Raw genomic sequence first — 12728 nt, forward strand, 5'->3', positions numbered from 1 at the left:
TTGGTCTGACCTAGTATGGCCGTTCTTATGTTCTTTGTGTGAGGGAAGGAGCGGGGTGAGTGTCTTGGAGACACAGAGCTGAAGAAAGAGTGAGAGAATGCTTTGTCACAGAGCTAACTGTGCTGCCAGCATTTGAGGAAGCTTTCACTTGTGCCCCAGTGTTTTTTCCAAATATGGGAGCTGCCAACAGGAAGTGCTTCAAAGCTATGTACTTGCATGACTCTCTTCTTTGCAGTCGAGGTGTTCATGGTAGCAAAGGAATGCTGCATTTGTTTGTGTGGACTGTAAGACCAGGTCTGGAGGGAGTAGAAGCTGGGGAATGAAGCAGTACAGTAACCAAGGAGCCTTCTTTAATCTTTCACACTTTGTTTCCTATACTTAGCCAGGCTTCTTATTTCAGTGGGGCAAACCTTTACTCCTTACCTGAGAGCAGAATCGAGGACTGATCTCTGCAGCATTGCTGCTGCTTATTGATGCTTGTCTTTGTATCTGATCCTGTTTTTGCTTTTCCTTTAAAGGAAAAAAGGGATCACCACCCTGTTTTAGGCCCTAAAATGCTTTTTTATTTTATTTTTTTAAAAGGAAGATAAATGCCATTGCTGGAGGATGCCTTTGTGTCATCACAACCCAAAGATAGGGCTGGGAATGTGGTGCTGATGGCACATATATAAGAAGCCAGACACTGGAAACCCAGGGGCTGCTGCTGTTTCAGTGTGAAGCTGCATTGGCAGGATCCTGTGGGAAAGGTTTGCATGGTGTCTTGCACAGTTCTTGTGAAGGCTGTTGTTTTTTCACTGGCACCAGTTTCTCTCCTCTCTGTCTTCCTCATGCCCCATTTACCACCTGTGCTAAAGAAACAAATTAAGATTATAATATGTAGCTGCAGTATTGAATCCATTACTTGGACAATTTTGCATTTTTTCCGTCAGCTTCCACTGGCAAAGGTGTCGCATTGCTTTAGTCATGGGTAAAATGTTCTGGGCTACATGAAAATAGATTATTTAAAAGAGGGTCAAAAATAGGACCAAGAATAGATAGTCTCCTGCAACATTAGCTATAGAGATTCACAGCTATAATATGGCCATAAAATAAGACTGGAGACACATTTGGCGTTGCAGGGATAGGAGAGAATGGAATGAAATTGCAGGAGGGAAACTGGAATGACAAGATGCTAGGATGGGCAGAAGAAGGGAGGGGGAGGAGTATGTGGAGGTAGAATGTAAAAGAAGATTTAGATTTAGAGTTGCAAAAAGGACCCACTGGTTTGACAAACCAATTAATGGCTCAAAGGGTGAGTAGTGCAATATGGGGGGTGTTGAAGTATCCAAGCAGGGTGGAATGGGAGGGATAAGAATAACATGATGCTCTTGGAAGAACTTTAACACTTGGTTCTTTAATGGTTAGGTAAGGTTGCACTAATACTGGGGAGGGAGGGGGAGGATTATTTTGTTACAGCATCATATTTAGGAGAGCTCCCTGCTCACTGTCTCTGCTGCAGCTGCAATTACCAACATCTCTGTTGTTAGAGTATTGTAGGGATTTTAAAAGTTGATTTGAGGCCTGATGGTTCATAGCACGTTGTGGAATTAAGGGAGACTCCTGAGGGGATGGAAGCTTTTATCAGTAAGCGGCAGGGTATGGTGGGAATACTGATGACTGGAGCATCTGCTGTCAGCTGCCTTGGTAAGTGCCCTGAAATCACTGGTGTAGCTCAGGTAGGGGAAGGGTTTGAAATGCATGGCCTTGAAATGAAGGGGATGGAGAGGAATTGTGAGTATAAGCCATTGCTACATTTGGAGGGATGCTCTCTACTTTTCAGAGAGGTTTCTAATTTTTTTTTTGCTCAGATTAAAAGTTTTTTGAAAATAGCTTTCTAACCTGCTTTTTTGGGTCCCTTTTCCATTTGGCCACCATTGTGGCATTGTCTGCATTGGGGAGTTTTTCAAAAGAAATAAGGAAAGAAAATAATTCCCACTAGTCCAGTGGGAACCTTAGCGTAGACAAGTAAAAACTGTCAGTGTCGTGGTCTGAAAACTCCAGTAGCGTAGTCAGGAAGGCTCCCTGGTGGGAGATTAGCATCTTCTAAGACTCACTGTTCTCCATAATGGCCCTTTTCCCCATCAGCCATCTAAACTGATCGCCTTCTGCCTAGTGGGCATTCCCCAGGTGTAAACACATTTATAATAGATGCATAGACAATATTTCTAACATCAGATACCAAAATGATACATGCAGAGAAATAGGATAATCATATTCAGTGGATCATAACCTTTTTGATGACCTATGTTACACAAAATACATCAGTTATGCCATAATCATATCATGATAATATTACTATGAAGAATATGGGGTGTAATGCCACACCAGGGTCAAAAGTTCATAACAGCTGATACACCTCCATCCTTTTGAAGATCACTCTCATCCACTTTGGGCCTCTGGTCAGGTCCTTACATACCAGAGGATCATTATTAAGTAAGCCCATTATTAAGTATTTGTTCCCCATGTAGATAGACTCATCAAGTCACCCCTTACCCTTCTTTTTGTTAAAGTAAACAGATTGAGCTCTTTGAATCTGTCACTCGAAGGCGTGTTTTCCAATCCTTTAATCATTCTCATGGCTCTTCTCTGAACCCTCTCCAGTTAATCAACATCCTTCTTGAATCATGAGCCCCAGAACTGGACACAATAGTTCAGCAGCAGTCACGCCAATGCCAAATATAGAGATAAAATAACCTCTCTGCTCCTATTTGAGATTCCCATGTCTGCATCCCAGGATCGCGTTTGGACGCAACATCCCATTGGGAGCTCATGTTCAGCTGATTATCCACCACAACCCCAAATCTCTTTCAGAGTCACTGTTTTCTAGGATGAAGTCCCTCATCCTGTAAGTGTGACCTGCATTCTTTGTTCCTAGGTGTACACATTTACACTTAGCCGCCTTAAAATGCATGTTTTCTTGCACCTAGTTCACTCTGAATCTGTTCCCTGTCATCTTCATTATTTACTGCTCCCCAAATATTTGGGTCATCTACAAACTTTTATCAATGACGATTTTAGGTTTTCTTCCAGATCACAGATAAAAGTGTTAAATAGCATAGGGCCAAGCACAGATTCCTGCGGGACCTCACTGGAAACTTGATAATGATTCCCTGTTTAAAATTACATTCTGAGACCTATCAGTTAGCCAGCCTTTAATCCGTTTAATGTGTGCAATACTAATTTTATCTTGTTCTAGGTTTTCTTTTGTTTTTTAATCAAAATGTTGTGTGGTATCAAGTCAAATGCTTTCCAGAAGTCCAAGTATATTACGTCAACACCATTACCTTTATCAACCACACTTATAATCTCATCACAAAAAGATATCAGGTTAGCTTGACAGGATCTATTTTCCATAAAACTACATTGATTTGCATTAATTACATTACCATCCTTTAATTCTTCATTAATGAATCGTGTATCAGCTGTTCCATTATCTTGCCTGTGATTGATCTCAGGGTGACAGAGCTATAATTACTCGTCATCCCATTTATTCTTCTTAAAAACTGGCACAACATTAGCTTTCTTCCAGTCTTCCCTAGTGTTCCAAGACTTACTGAAAGTCACCATTAATGAGTCAGCAAACTCCTCAGTCAGCTCCTTCAAAACTCTGGATGCAGGTTATCTGGACCTGCTGATTTAAAAATTATCTAATTTGAGTAGCTTCTATTATTAGTGGAATGGAAAGAGTGTTATCACCATACGGTGAGACAGTGTCATGTTTTTTCCCTCCCAAATATAGAACAGATATATTTATTGAACACTTCTGTTTTTTCTACATTATTATTGATAATTGTAGCATTTCCATCTAGTAACAGACTAATACCATTGTCAGGATTCTTTTTGTTCCTAATATATTTTGAAAATGCCGCCTTGTTGTCCTTAACTCTGCTAAGCACAGATTTCTCCTTTCTTCTCCCTTTTGCTTCCCCTATCAGTTTTCTAAAATTCTTACCTTCTGGATTTATATTCATTACTAGCAACTTCCCCTTTCTTACATTTAAAAAAAAAAAGTGTGTGTGTGTGTATGTATATATGTGTGTGTGTGTATGTAATATATATATACACACACACACACACACATATACACACACACATTTTATATATATATATGGTATATATATATAAAATGTGTGTGTATATATATATATATATTACATACACACACACACACACACACACACACACACACACACACACACACACACATATACATACACACACACACTTTTTTATAAAATATATATAAAATTATGGCTGCCTTCACTTCCCCTCTAAACCAGATTGGTTTCTTAACTGGCACAGCCTTCTTCTTCAATCAAAAAGATGCTTTTGGGGCATCTAGTCAGGTTTTCTTAATTGTAACTCATTTATCATTCACATTTTTTTGACTCAGTTCTTCCTCCCAGCTGATTTGGCTTATAATGAAGAACATAAGAACTGCCATAATGGGCCAGACCTGTGGCCCATCTAGCCCAGTGTCCTCTCTCTGACAGCAGCCAATGCCAGAACTTCAGGGGAAGGGTACAGAACAGCTACCACTGATGAACCCTCTGCCATGAACTCATCTAGTTCCTTTTTTAAGCAGAAGTTTTACTTTTGGCCACCACAACATCGTAGGACAGTGAGTTCACAGATTAATTGTGTGTGGTGTGAAAAAAATATTTCCTTATGTTTTAGTAAACCTGCTGCTTATTAATTTAACAGAGTGACCCCTGATTTTTTGTGGAAAGGTAAACACTTCTCTATTCCGCTTTCCAGACCATGGATTTTACTGATATCATACTGCCCTCTCAGTTGTTTCTTTTCTAAGAGACTCCAACCCTAATCTTTTTAATCTCTCATCATATGAAGAGAATGTTGTTCTCTTCACTTGCTGTTCATTTTCAGAGAAGGGCAGCGAAGCGTTTCCAGTTTCATTATGTCTTTTTTTTAGAGATGGGGTGACCAGAACTGGACACAGTTTCAAGGTGTGGATGTGTCATGGATTTATATAGTGGCATTACATTTTCTGTCTTTTCTACCCCTTTCCAAATAGTTCCTAACATTCTCAGCCTTTTTGACTATTGCTGCGCAGTGAGCTGAAGTTTTCAGAGAACTATCCACAGGGTCTTCAAGATCTCCTCCTCGACTGGAAATAGCTAATTTAGAACCCATAATTTTATATCTGTAACAGATTATTTTTTCCAGTGCGCGTGACTTTGCATTTATGAATGTAGAATTTCATCTGCCATTTTGTTGACCCAGCATTCAGTATTGTCAGATTTCCCCCTGTAACTTTGCAGTCAGCTTTGGACTTCACTATCTTGAATTATTCTGTAAAATCTGCAGACTTTGCCACTTCAAAATGTTCAACACTGATCTGGAAGGGGCAGTGAACTGTGAACAGCACACATCCCAGCACAGAAGCTTGGAGGACCCGCTGTTTACTTCTCTCCCTTGTGAAAACTGACCATTTATTCCTACTCCATTTTCAGCTTTGTGAAATTGGCCCAATTAAAGCAACAAGTCTATATTACTGTTATGGACTTTATTCTGCTTCCACATTATAAATACGATCAAGTCATGATCGCATGTACCTAAGCTACATTAATTTTTAGTTCTGTCATCAGGTCCTCTAACTGTTAGGACAAGGCCTAAAAGAATTCCCCTGTGTAGGCTGCAACACTGAGTTGGGGAATGGTCATCTATAATGTTTAGAAATTCCAAAGATATGTTAAGTTTTGGCAGCATGAACCCTCCAGCATATCACTGAAATTGATGTCCCCTATGATCACGCAGTAGATAGGTATGTATGGAGTTGATTATCCTGTTCCCTAGTCTGGATTTGGTGGTCTACCAGACACCAACTAGTATCTCTTCTTGTGCTCCATCTGTTAGGATACTGTTTATTACTGGTCCAGTGCCACGAGAGCCTTGCATACAGAGCACTCTAGGCATTCTTCCCTTCTGGAAGAAGTGGGGAATGGAGACCAACTTTTTGAAGGTGGATAGTCCATCCCTCTGGTAGAGCTCCAAAACTCAAAACATCCCTCAGCCTCAAGATGACAGTAGGAGCAAGCACTAGAGGAGCATCTGTAAATAAGAAAAAGGGGATCCAACACAGACTTGGCTGAAGCCTTAGGGAAGTGTTGGATTTTACTATCATGTCAGTACATCTACAGCACAGTAAGAATGCCATCAGCCCAGAGTACAAAGGAGCTGTATTAGCAAGGACTAGTCTCCAGCAGAAGCATGGACAATGATAGGAGATCAGTGTTGCCAACTCTCTCAATTTCATTGAGAGTTTTGCACTATTTAGTGTTTTTCTTAAACTCCGGGAATCATGTCAGCTTTTTTTTAAAAATGAAGTTTCTAGCCCACTATCAGAGGAGTAGCCGTGTTAGTCTGGATCTGTAAAAGCAGCAAAGTGCATCTGACGAAGTAGGTATTCACCCACGAAAGCTCATGCTCCAAAACGTCTGTTAGTCTATAAGGTACCACAGGACACACTGCTGCTTTCTAGCCCACTTGATTGCAGACAAAAGCTTGAAAACACAAATGCTAAAGACTCGAAAACCACCAGGCAAATAAAAAACACAACATTTTTTAAATCTCCTCATTAAGCCAACTTTTGAATGCTTGGAATATGCTTCAGATTTAAATATTGCTGTCTTGTGCCCCAAAGCTGCTACTCTGATACCAAACCAGCCAACAGACAAATACATTCCACAGCTTTGTAAAAAGTGCCTAGTTACTTTTCTTAGGGAAGCCAAGAGAGTCAACAGAAAGAGGAAGAAATATTGGCTGCTGTGTCCCTACAAGTGCATGTGACCAAGTCACTTGATACTGGACTCCATCTTGAAGTACCCAGTGTTTTTTCCTCTGACTGAGCGTGGGAACCAAGAGGGGAGACAAAGGGTTTCCACCATATGCACAAGCTGTTTAAGGCATGGGAGTGACATCATCGTGGTTCTTCAAGAAGATTGCTGGAAACATCTGAGGAATAAAGTCTGGACTAAAGGAGATGGGCTGAACCCAGGCTAGAGGGATTTCTAGCCTGAGGAAAGAATACCTGGGGTTTTAAGTTGCAAGCAAGTGCAGCTTGCCCTCAAGAATCTCTGCAAACTGCCTAAAACAATTAGGGTGAGAATTTGCTACTCATATCCAATCTCTTTAGTATTTTAAACTTAGATTGTGTTTTGTTTGTTTGCTAGGTAATCTGCTTTGATCTGTTTGCTATCCCTTATCACTTAAAATCTATCTTTTGTAGTTAATAAATTTGGTTTGGTTTTGTCTAAGAAAACCAATGTATGGAAAATAAAAGGGGACAGAAAGCTGTTGCATATCTCTCTCCACATTGAGTGAGGGGTGAATGTTATGAGCTTATGCTGTACAGTTCCCTGTGCAGCACAAGATGGTATAATTGTGGGTCTACACTCCGGGGGGGGGTGTGCCTTAGGAACTGGGAGGTGCCTTAGATGAGCTTTCCCATGCAGAGCTGCTCTCAGCCTCTGTGCATAGCTGCAGCTGGATGTATCCCTACCTGTATGTGTGCTGGAAGGGGCTTTGAGGGCCTGTCACAGCAGTATAGTGTAAAGGGAGCCCGGGTTGGTGAGTCAGGCGGGCTCAGTGGTATCCCAGTTTCAGATGGCACCCAACAAGGAACCAGTAACGCACGGAATAAATCCCTTGGTGAGGTTTGAAGGACTGTTCACTGGCCAAAGCCCTTGTTGGAGTCAGGATGATCTATGGTAAATTTATTAGCATATACATAGGTGCTCTTATTGTTTGTTTTCTGCAATGCTTTTAGCTTAATATATGTCCTGTGTTTAGAAGGAGCTTTGTGGCAGCCTATAACTGTGGCAATTGTACAGTTTGTAGCCTTTGAAGAGTAAGCAAAAGCGGAGTAGTCCTTCGTAGGCAGTCTATCTTTGCTGGGGAGTTCACATTGAGGTAGGCAAGAGAGATGATGGCTGAGGAGCAGAAAGCTTGAGAGTGAGTGCCCTGGCTGGACCAGGAGAGGGAAAGAGGTGCAGTTCCCCTGAACTGTGATACATCTTCAACCAAAGGAGAACTACATTGTGGCTGGAAGTTCTTCCAGATGCTTTCTTCTGCCCATCAGCGTCACCTCTGTCTTGCTTGGATTCAGCTTCATCTAGCTGTTCTTCATCCATGAGCTGATTTCCGTACCGTAGGTCATTTTGATGGTAGTGGTACCATCATATGTGGTGAAGGATAGGCAGAGCTGTGTCATCTGCATATTGATGGCACTTGAATCCATACCATCTTGCCAGTTCACCTAGACTAAGATCAGAGAGAGAAACTGATCTTTATGGACTCTACTAATGCAAGGTCTAGTGGAGGAGGTGCAGTTTCCCATCAAAACTTGTTGGGTGCATCCTTCCAGGAAAGACTTCAACCATTTTAGCGCTTAGCTCAGGACACCTGCCATCTCTTTCAGGTGAGACAGCAAGATCTCAAGATTGGCAGCACTGAATGCTACAGAGAGGTCCAGGAGAGGATGTAGCTTTCTGCCTTCTGTCTGCTGACAGCAGGAGAGTGTCCATCAGTGCCACTGAAGTGGTTTTCATCCACTGAAGTTTTTAATTAGCTGCTCTCAAATGTAGAAGTTGCATTTCCTGACTCTCCTTAGTGAGTGTAGTTCTGATGGCAGGTCCCTGTAGAGTGAAGCTCTGTTTCTTCACAAAATAGGTAGCCGCAGTTCAGAGCTTCCTGCTAGTATCCCATTTTACATGAATTGCATCTAATGCAGCCTCCTTTTTGTAGGGGCCAGGAGCCTCCTTCTGTACCAGTGGTAATCCAGAATGGCCTCTTCTCTCACTGTATGCTGACACACTGCCTTGCTGAAAGAATAGGAGTTAAAGGATTCCTCAAGCAGCAAGCAATGCTGCAGTTATCAAATTTTCATCTAATGTTAGGGTTCACACAAAGGGGCCATTTATGTCCTGGAAACATGTTACAGAAAATCTTTAAATGTATTTGGTAACGGCGATCAGTGTACAAAGTCAGTATTTGCCATCAGTTGCCTCACAGTGGTATCAGAGGGGGGAAAACCTACAACAGCCACAACCTGTGGCAGCTGTATGCTAACAATTGGTAATTATTGCATGGAGACATAAGAATTACCATGCTGGATCAGACCTGTGACCTGTCCACTCCAGTATTCTGTTTCTGCCATTGGCCAGTCCCAGCTGCTTTTACAAAAAGAAACCTCATACTGTAGGTAGTTAGGAAATTGCTTTCACCGTTGGTAGGATTCTGCCTAGCTGCCCTCAGTTAGAGATTGGCTTGTGCACTGAAGCATGAGGGTTTATCTCTCTTCCAAAATTCTTGTTTTTTTAATCCTTCCTCTTCTGTATCTGATTCTCTTATGTTGACTTCTCAGACGACTTGCCACAGTTCTGTAATTGTATTCTGCTTCCACATTAGCAAGAGAGGGTCAGCTTTTTTTGCTTTGTCTTCACCAGTGTTGCCCAAGCCACTCTCCCATTCTGAGTCTATTTGAAAGAACAATACCCATGCCCACCACTGCCTTTTCCCTAGCTGCTCACCACACACGTATTCATCACCTTGGAAAAAGCCTCTTTCCACCCGCATTTATCATTTATCGAAAGAGTTGGATCGCAGCTGTCGATCCTGTTGAGTGTAAGCCAGAGAGATGGCTTTGAGGGAGGAGAGGTACAAAAAGCCCTTCTTAAATCATATGTGTAAGGGCACAGCTGGAGCTTCTGTCTCCCAGCTCCTTGCCATTTGTCCTCTGGTGCTGTGGTTGAAACGAAATTAGCATTTCAAAAGGGGGATTATCACAGCCCCCAATTTCTAAGAGGGAGGTGTTTTGGCTGTTAGCCATAAAGCAGGTTTTCTACTATCAGTATTGCTGATTTACATAGGTAGCAGTTCTAGAGGGTTGGTGGAGGAGGCCACATGTTGAAAACACTCTTTTGTTGAGGAAGAAAGTTTTATTTATAGGACTGAAAATTTAAGCATTTAAACATGAAGTTGTGGTCTCTTTTATTGTACTAATTTAGAGTGGGGGACAATTAACTACTGGAGAAGTTCAATTAAAGAGGCCAAATCCTATTCAAGGGAGGCATCCTTAAATCATGCACATGTGAATAATTTTGGAGAATTTCAGGTTAATCATTTTATATTTCTTTGTTTTTGCACCTCAGACAATTAAAATAGAATGATTTGGTGTTTTCTGTTTATAGTCTACGTCCTGGTTATCATGCACTAGCGAAATGGTGTTTGCATCCAAACACATTGTTTCTCCTGACACACTTCAGAATTTCAGGAAAATATTCCTGTTCATCTTGGGCCTTGTAACAATCCTTCTTTTAAAAAAATCACCTGAATCTTGGGGTCTAAAACTACCTAAGCACATCTTGCTCTGAATTTTTAATCAGAACTCATTAAGGTCCTTGGTAGGGCACTAAACAGTTTTCCTCTTCTATGACCGAGGAGCCAGAATGTTTTCTTAATTTCAGCCTTGTATCAGGGATTTGTGCATGCTGGGGTCTCTGTCCGGAATTTCTCTCAGTTGTTACTAACATTTTGAGCCCATGAGTGGTAGCAATAGCTGGAAGCTCTAGGGCAGTGGTTCTCAAACTTGAGCCGCCGCTTGTTCAGGGAAAGCCCTTGGTGGGCCGGGCCAATTTGTTTACCTGCTGCATCCGTAGGTTCGGCCAATGGTCGCTCCCACTGGCCGTGGTTCGTCGTGGCAGGAAGGGCGGCCAGCACGTCCCTCGGCCCGCGCCGCTTTCTGCAGCCCCCATTGGCCTGGAGCGGCGAATCGCAGGCAGTGAGAGCTGCAATCAGCCAAACCTGCGGATGCAGCAGGTAAACAAACTGGCCTGGCCCACCAGGGGCTTTCCCTGAACAAGTGGCTGCCCAAGTTTGAGAACCACCACGGTGTGCATACATAGCTCTAGGGAGCTTCTGATATTCCAACCACTGGGTCGTCTAGATCTGCTTTGATTGAGCATGATCGGATGTCATAGTGCCTAAGGCCATGGCTACACTTACAGTTCTGCAGCGCTGGTAGTTACAGCTGTGTTCGTACAGCTGTGTAGGGCCAGCGCTGCAGTGTGGCCACACTGACAGCTACCAGCGCTGCAGTGTGGCCACATTTGCAGCATTTGCAGCGCTGTTGGGAGTGGTGCATTGTCGGCAGCTATCCCAGCATTCAAGTGGCTGCAACGTGCTTTTCAAAAGAGGGGGGTGGGGTGGAATGTGACAGGGAGCGTGGGGAAGACAGAGAGAATGGATTTTTGGAGTTGACACTGTTCTCAGCTCCCTGCCTTGCAAGTTCTAAGGACTGGATGACACACAATGCCTACCTTCAATCATTTTAAAAGTTCTGACCCCTTCCCCCACCCCTCTCTCATTCACTAAATGCAAATTATGTACTCCTAAATAGCCGTCAGACCAGATAAGCATCTGCTCAACATGGACTTCCCCCTCCCCCTCTGCCATGTGAGCGTGCTATTTCTCTCTTCAAGCAAACAGCTGTGAACATTCCAAAGTAATTCCCCTGCCTGCCTCCGCTCGCTCAGCAAACAGGAGCTGTGTTTGTTTTTTAAATAAGCAGTTTGGCTGAACTCCGAGCTCCCCCTTTCTTCCGGTTTGTTGTGGACAGGAATTCTGGGATACCTCCTTATACCCCGGAGGTCAATAAAAGCGCTGGTGGGGTCCACACTTGCTGACCAGTGCTGGATCCGCTACACCTGTGGCACGACCGGGTGTACAGCCAGCGCTGCAACCAGGGAGTTGCAGCGCTGGCCGTGCTTTGCAAGTGTGGCCACATCCTAAGTTGCAGCACTGTAACCCCCTCACCAGCGCTGCAACTCTCTAGTGTAGCCATGGCCCAAGATGCTGTTGGCTGCCACAAGCTGTGCCTGCACTAGTACTGCTTCTACCATTGATGGGTTTGAACTGGTGGTGGCAATGAGGGGACATTTTAGAAAAATATCCTGATGTCCACACGTCTAAAAGAACTGTCTACAGATCTTTCTTGTCTCATGCGTCCATAAGGATTTTTTCCTGCTGTGCATATGACCTTTTCCTCTTGTGCAGGCACTAAAGAGAATCTTGCAAGAATCATGGTGTGGCAAAAGTGGAGCTGATTTGTAATAAGGGTTTGATACTGCAGGAGCTGCTATGAAAGCATCTTAGAACATTGATATATAACCTAGGTTACTGAGAGAGACAGTGTAACTTTTACTGCAATCTATACTATACACCATAATGCTTGAATTCAGCGTGGGCTGTGGAAAGAACACAAGGAAGTACTGTAGTACAGTGGTTTTCCGGATAAGAATGTATAGGCACATACCAGAAGGACAGTGGGCAAGCTGTTGGCTTTGAGAATGCTGTCTCCAAAAGATTGCAAAACTTGTGTTGCTGTAGAGAAGAGCGTGGAAATCAAAAAGAGACTAAAGAATAAAAAGTCTGTTGGGGGTGCAGGAGAAGGGGGGGCTCACTGGTCAGCAGCTCTCTAGGGCAGTGATCGCACACCCCTCTCAGTAAATTTTTCAGCAGCCCCCCAATATACGTGTATTAATTTATGTATAAATTATATACATGTACTACTATACTAATGTATTATGTACATTATAAAACATACACAAAAAAGAAATTAAAGGATGAGAAATATGAAATGAACAGTATTTAAAAAAATTATTTTATTA

At 42.7% G+C, this 12728-nt stretch overlaps 1 protein-coding gene across 4 annotated transcripts in view; it reads left to right on the forward strand.

Moving 5' to 3' along the window:
• Positions 1-12728, forward strand: part of SUSD6 (sushi domain containing 6) — a 116586-nt gene that overhangs the window by 60962 nt on the left and 42896 nt on the right. The gene's annotated exons all lie outside the window — the stretch shown is intronic.

Source organism: Gopherus flavomarginatus, chromosome 5, assembly GCF_025201925.1.
Source record: "Gopherus flavomarginatus isolate rGopFla2 chromosome 5, rGopFla2.mat.asm, whole genome shotgun sequence".
In the NCBI taxonomy this organism is placed as follows: domain Eukaryota; kingdom Metazoa; phylum Chordata; order Testudines; family Testudinidae; genus Gopherus; species Gopherus flavomarginatus.